The sequence below is a fragment of the Dromiciops gliroides genome, chromosome 1 (assembly GCF_019393635.1).
Source record: "Dromiciops gliroides isolate mDroGli1 chromosome 1, mDroGli1.pri, whole genome shotgun sequence".
NCBI lineage: Eukaryota > Metazoa > Chordata > Mammalia > Microbiotheria > Microbiotheriidae > Dromiciops > Dromiciops gliroides.
In genome coordinates this window covers 88,265,374-88,273,007 of record NC_057861.1, presented here as the reverse complement: position 1 = coordinate 88,273,007, position 7,634 = coordinate 88,265,374, and the positions used below count along the sequence as shown (strand labels likewise).

General features: G+C 40.9%; 1 pseudogene; it reads right to left on the bottom strand.

The window, feature by feature from the left end:
• Nucleotides 1-489: 489 nt before the first annotated feature.
• LOC122746031 lies at nucleotides 490-7,174 on the bottom strand (annotated as a pseudogene).
• Nucleotides 7,175-7,634: the final 460 nt, after the last annotated feature.

The window sequence follows — 7,634 nt, the reverse complement described above, 5'->3', positions numbered from 1 at the left end:
AGCACAAGCATAGGTAGAGCAACAACAACAAAAGACATTTCCCTGCCCTTTCACTGTGAAAGAGTATAGAAAAATAGTCCAGCACCATCCAAGGCCCTCCTCTGCTACTTGCTTATTGTGTTACCTTTGAAAAATAATCTAACATAAGGCCTCAGTTTAGTCAGTGTAAAATTGGGGCCTAAACCTAGATGATCTCTGCTCCCTCCCTCCCTCCCCTCTCTCTCTCCTCTTTCTCTCTCTCTCTCTCTCACTTCTCTCTCTCTCCTCCTCTCTCTCTCTCTCTCTCTCTCTCTCCTCTCTTCTCTCTTTCTCCTCTTCCTCCTCTCTTTTACAGTGACAAGCTAAAGTCTCTTAAAAAATATTTTAGGCTTGAAGGAGGCAGACAAGTCTATCCATATTTACAACCGGGAAAAGAGGCAGCCCTCCTAGGTAGGTCTAAGGCTGTCACTGGCAGGGATGTGGGGGGTACAGGGGACTGGTTGGAGCCTCTCATTTCTTCTGGGCAACTTTAACTTGCTTGTGTTTGGGTGGTGCCCACTTGAGACAAACTGATTCTACTGTTATTGGTGGCTTCTTGTACTGGGTGCTCTTAAGGTGTTCTTCCACTAACTTGGGGGTGACACAGATGACATGCTGGCCCTTCCAGTACTTCACCATGTTGAGTGACTGTAGAGTGCTGATGATGACATTTTGGGTAATGCTGGTCATCCAGCTGAGGTCTTTAATGGACAGTGTGCCCTGAATGTCCCTCAGGATCTCCAGCAGAACCCAGGACCAGTAACTACAGTAGTTCAGTTTGTCCAGGTCTGACAGTGGCTTCTCTGGAGGACCCACTGTACTCTCCAACTTCAAAGCCAATGAGGAATTTGCCATAACCTCATTGCTGATATGAGGGGAGGGTCAGGATACAGGCCACGTTATTCCCACCCAGAGACTCCTTCTTCTTAAAGATGTAGTCTACAATGTAGGCTCCTTGTCTGTCCACCTTGGTCAAGATGTAGTAGACAAATGGCTCCACATCAAAGTACAGGTTCTTGTGGTCCAGGAAGAGCTTAGCCAATGGACACAGGTTCTAGCAATAAATCTTATGGTCTTTGCCATCCACCTCATACACTGAGATGTTGTTTCTTGGGTAGATTTCCTTGCAGGTGTCTGTCTCCACTGTCACTGTGCCAAATGGAAATGGTAGCTCTTCTCAACCTTCATGTACTTTAGGGTCAGTACTTGCGGAGACAAAGTTTTGGGCTGTTTCCCATTATCTTCTAGGAATGGGGAGAAATACCAGGCATCAATCTCATAGTTTCCAATGTGAATCTTGTCCACATACATCACTTTGGTAATTGCCTCGTGTTGCTTTTCTAGGGCTGCTGTTGTGGGGTCCATTTCTGCATGGGTTTTCTTCACATAGTTGATCTCATCATGCTTTCGTTTCTGGTTGCAGGTGATCTTGCAGTCAGGCTGCTCTGCCAGCTCACTTAGGTACTTCTCAGAGTTCTTCTGAACAGCTTTCTTCACTGTCTTGGTCAAGGCCAGCCGATACTTGTCCACCCATTCATCCAGCCTATGATTAATGTATATAGAATTCCTCTCGTTCTTCTTGGTCATTCACGTGAGACTGAATAACTTCTGCTGAGTACTAAGACTCCTTGTCTTCACTGGTAAAACAGGATTAAGGGGAGTAACACCTTGGACTTCTGAGGATAAAATGAGGCACCATGCATACAGCTGCCAAGGTTAAAGCCACATCAGAACGTCGGTTACTTCTCCCCTTCTCGGGTAGGTTTGGCTCCCTGAGCTTCCTCGAGGGTGACCTGCCCAAACTCCTAGATGATCTCTTAAGATTCATTCCAATTCTGAAACAATCTAGGAGAGAGAATTTGAAAATCATTGGACTACCTGAAAACCATGACCAAAACAAGAGTTTAGACACCATCCTCCAAGAGATTGTGAGGGAAAATTGCCCTGATATTCTAGAAGCAGAAGCTAAAATAGAAATTGAAAGAATCCACCGATCACCTCCCTGAAAGAGATCCCAAAAGGAAAACTCCAGGAATATTATAGCCAAATTCCCAGAACTCCCAGGTCAAGGAGAAAATATTGCAAGCAGACTAGAAAAACGAATTTAAATAACTGTGGAGCTCCAATAAGGATAAAGCAAGATCTAGCAGCGCTCTACATTAAAGGCACCGGAGGGCATGGAATATGATATTCCAGAGGGCAAAGGAACTGGGACTACAGCCAAAAATCACGTACCCAGCAAAACTAAGCATCATCTTTCAGAGGCAAACAAGGAACTTCAAGGAGAAAGAAGACTTTCCAAGGCATTTGTTATGAAAGACCTGAACTGAAAGAAAATTTGACTTTCAAATACAAGACCCTGGAGAAGCATATAAAGATACACAGGAAAAAGACTTGATGAGGGATATAAAAAGATCAAACTGATAACATTCCTATATGGAAAGATAATACAGAGGACACAGGTCTGAACTGAATAGGAAGGGATGTTATGTTTTGTTCTTTTTGGGGTATCTTATGTATGGGGATGGATTTGGGCATGAGGGCCTCCTGGGATCCCTGGGCTGGTGCATTTGGTCCACTGTGCCACCTAACTAACCCATAATGGACATCCTAAAACTAGGGTTGAGGTGTAGGAGAAATGAAGTGGGGGAGGGGGGGAAGGGGAGAGATTGGTTTGGGGAGAGAGTTGTCACATGAAGGAAACAAGAATAGAAAGCTTATGGAGGGGAGGGGAAGGAGGGGAGGAATGGAATTGGGGGAGTGATGTGAACCTTACTATCATCAGAACTTGACTCAAAGAAGGACTAACATACTATCTCAAAGGGTATAGTAATATATTTGCCCCAAGGGAAGGGGGAGGGAGATAGGGGAGGAATAGGGAGGGGAAGGGGGGGGGAGGGGAGGGGGAAGGAGGGAAGGGCAGATTCTGGGAGAGAGGAGTAGTAAAAAGCAAAATACTTCCAAGAAGGTGAAGATGTTCAGCATAATGGCACAGTATGAATATAGAATTGCATATGATTTCATAGAAGAGGGTTGAAGGAAGAGGGAAGAAGAAAATTTGGAACATAGACTTAGCTCAAAGACCTTAAACTCATCGAGATTGGCTCATGGCGGGGATAACATTCACCCCAGTAGGGGGAGGAGTAAATCTATTTAACCTTATGGTGGAAAGTATGAGGGGAAGAGGTAAGGAAGGAAGGGTGGGAAAAAAGGGAGTGCAGAGTAGGGGAGGGGCAGTCAGAAGTAAAATAACATTTGAGGAGGAATAGTTTAAAAGAAGATAGAAAATAAGGTAAATATCATGGGAAGGGAATAGGATGGAGGGAAATAGTTATGATGACTTTGCTGGGCTAATATGAAGAAAATTCTTTGTCAAGTTTAAGGTACTTTATTTAGGTTATGATGAACAGGATACTATTAGAAAAACCTGGAAAGACCTACATGAACAGAAGCAGAGTGAAATGCACTGTATACAAAATAATAGCAATAGTGTAAAATGATCTGCTGGGAAGCATGTGGTTATTTTCAGCAAGGCAATGGTCCAATATAAACCTGAAGGACTTATGAAAATGGCAACCCATCTACAGAGAAAGAAGTGATAGTATCTGAAAATAAATGGAAACACATTTTTTTTCTTTTCTTTTTTTTTTTCTTTTTCGGTGAGGCAATTGGGGTTGGGTGGTTTGCCCAGGGTCATGCGGCTGGTGGCTATTGGGTGTCTGGGGCCGGATTTGGGCTCAGGTGCTCCTGGTTCCAGGGCCGGTGCTCTGTCCACTGTGCCACCTAGCTGCCCCTGGAAACACATTTTAAAAAAATTTTTTTTTCTCTTTGACAATTCCTCAGTCTGAAGTTTTGGGAGTTTTTTGACTGTTTTTTCTCACAACCTAGCTAATGTGGGAATGTTTTCCATGACTACTCATGTATAATTTATTTTGAAATGCTTGAGTTCTAGTGGGTGGGGGTGGGAATAGAGGAAGAAGAGAAGTTGGAACAATTTTTTTTTTAAATTGATGTTAAAATTTGTTTTTACATATATTTTGGAAAATAAAATTCTATTCAAAAAAATAAAAAAGGGTAAAATTTAAAAAAATAATTAAAAAATATATATATATAAAGAAGACAGGAACAAAGAAACATGACCTATTTAATGATTATCTATGGATCATTAACCTTTCTGTAAATGTGACATGAAATATAGAACCTGAATTATAAATACATGGACATAGGAGGTAGTAGGAAGGAGGAAGGGAAAGACCTCCTAACCCCAAGTTCTATTGTCTAACCCAGCTGCTGATGCTAATATTTCTTGGGTTCTAGAGGGGATATAACTTTTCTAACAGGAAGTTTGCAGGTGGCCCGGTTTCCTTTTACCATCTCTCCTGCCTAAATAAGATAAAGACTTGAAAAGGATATGCCCTTCTATAGGAAAAAAGGGAGACCAGAATCAGGGTCTCTGATACTTGCCTAGATTCTCAGTGCCAGGATAAGAGTAAGATCATAATACTTTAGAGTTGTAAGGGATCTTAAAAGTCACCAGACAATCCTGCATTCCTGCTTCCCCACCCCCACACACCCCTGACATGACACTTAATAAGTAATTTTTATCCTTGTCTTTAGTCATCTTTCCTAAACCATATCCTGGGCAATTACATGCTTCCCTGGATCAACTGAGGACCCTATTTAATGCAACCAGAGTATCTTATTTGATGGGAACTAGGATGTAGGCAGATAAGTTTGAGACAAGAGTCTGGCTACAAGTGGAGTCAGAACTAGGGACGTACCACTTGGCCACCATCCAAACTACTAGTAAGTATCCGAGATACCATTGGAAATCAGGTCTGCCTAGCTACAGTACTAACACTATATCCAAGCCACATAACCTTTCTCATAGTAGACACCTCCATATTGAATTTCAAGGGCCCTTGCTAAGTTATTAAAAGCCCTAATAAGTGATCCATCCCTACCTTCCTACTGATACTTAGTACTCATTTCTAGCCAAAAATATTCAGTAAATAAATAAATCTTGTGCTACTGTGGAAACATAATTACTCTCTACCAATAATCCTGGAAATTTAGTAACCACCCAATGTTTGAATATCCCCAACAATGGGGAACTCACTACTTCTCAAGACATACATCTTCATAAAGTACTCTGTAGAATATCATCTAGCCTCACAGGATTTTATAGATCTATATATGTAAAACACTGGAAAATTCAGTAATTATCTATCGCATTTAGTGTGGCTTGATTCCATACTTGAAAGGTATTCCCACTGTTGTAGTAGCAATGACTGCCCAGAATGCCTCATTTTTCTTCTTTCTGCAACTACAGAAAAGTATATTATCACTTAAATCACTGGTAAGAGGGTACAGTAAATAATTTGGCCACCACATGGTGCTTTCCCAAAGCTACTAGACCTCCTCCTGAATGCCTTTGAGTTCAATAAGTCCAAAATGAAACATTATTTTCCCCTTAACTTTTCTCTTCTCATTGCTGTCTCTGATGAGGGTAACACTATCCTTTCAGTCACCTGGTTTTTTCAACCTAGAAGTCTTCTTCAACTCTTCCCTCTTACTTAAACCATACACACAACCAAGTGGTACATTTTTTCTTCCCCCACATGTATCCTGTCCATCCATCTATCTCCTCACCACTCAAATGACTATCCCCCAAATTCAGATCTTCTTTACTTTTGAACTGAACTACTACAATCACCTTATAATTGCCTCCTCCCCCAACTTTTCATCTTTCCCCGCTACAAAACATCCTTCACACATGTGCGAAATTGACATTCTTAAAGCAGAGTATTAACTATGCCATTTCTTTGTTTCAGAATCTTCAGTGGCTCTCTAATGCTTGTTGGAGGAAATAAAAATTCCTTAGTTTAAAATGTATAACACTTTACATCCGATCTTCTGACTATATTCCCAGACATTTTTCATCACTTCCTCATCATGAACACACTCCATTCCAGGAAAACTAGTCTACTGTCAATTCCCAACATAGAGCATTCCATGTCCTCTTAGGCAGGAAAAGGGATCTCTCAGTCTTCACCTCCACCTTTTGGCATCTCAGGTGTTATCTCTTTTATACAAGGTCTTTCCTGATCCCATTCTTAATTTTCATCCTCTCAAAACAATACTTTGTGTGTATACATGTATATATGTATACATGTGCATATATGCATGTGCAAGTATGTATGTTTGAGTATGTTACATGCATATGTGTGTGAGTAGACAAATTCAGAGTGGTAAATAAAGTTACAGAGAGAAAGAGATATTTCTGCCTTTCTTTGTATCCCCCACTGCTTAGCACAGTGCCTGACACGTATTAAGTATTTAATAAATTCTAGATGATTCATGGATATTCTGCCTTGTTGTCCATTCAGTCTTATAGAAACATGAAATTTGAGCTGAAAGAGACCTTAGAGTCCACCAAATCCAACACATCTCATTTTACAGATGAAGAAATTGAGATACAGTGAAGTTTAGCGACTTGTTACACATCTATCAAGTGTCTAAGGCAGGATTCGAACCCAGAACTTTTGGATTCAAAATTTGGTGGACTACCCACCATTCCATACTGTCTCTCTTAACACAGCTGCAATAGCGGTAATAGCTAAATATGTAAATTCCTAATTATATAATAGCTAATAAATATCAATAGTTAAATATGTAAATAGCTAAAATATGTAAAGCAATTTAAGCTTTACAAAGTGCATTCTTTATAACAGCCCCATGAGTTAGATGGTACAAATATTATTATCCCATTTTATGGATAAGGACACTGGAATTTGGGGAAATAAAGTGACTTGTCAAGGTCACACAGCTCGTAAGTGTCCAGGTCAGAACTTCATTCCAGGTCTCCTGACTTCAAGTCCAAATCCAAATCGAATAATCACTAAAACTTCCTTAGTCCAAGCTTAATCCTTTTTGCCCCATGTCCAGATCCCCTGCCTGCCTAGTCTTGCTTTATCTGCCAGAGCACTTCTGCTTAATGAGATTCCTGACACTGGCCTTTTCTGTCCAGTCTTGTTCCATTACCACCCACAGCTTGGCCTGACGCCTTCTCTGGTTTTCTCTGGAGAGTCTGAGCTGAGTGCAATTTGCTCACACCTCCAAAGATCTCATTTCCAAGGGCAGGCTTGCCTGCCATACCCCTCAGAACATGAAGGCAGAGAGAAGAAGAGAGATATGAGATGAGTTAGTAGGGAAGGGTACTGTCAGGGTTTGATATTTCTAGCATTCAGAGTTCCTTTAATTATGAAATATTCTCACCCTAATGGACTGATCTCTGTTGGTCTGATTAAAAATGCAAGTAGCAATCATTCTTGTTCATTTGTTTATGGTGTTACAGGGATGGTACAATGAACCTGACTTTAGTAAATGAAAAACTAATATTAATGAAATGCACATAAAACTGACTTTAGTAAACATAACAGTATAGTGATTTTAAGGATGTCTATCTTGTATGCCACCTTGCCCATGCTGCAGTTCTACCTCATCCCACGCCCAAGTTCTCTCTCTTTCCTCCTATCCTCATTTACTCCTCTCTCATGACCTTATCCTATGGAGTAGTGGGTGGAGGACTCATTCTATTCTTATTTATAGAAAAA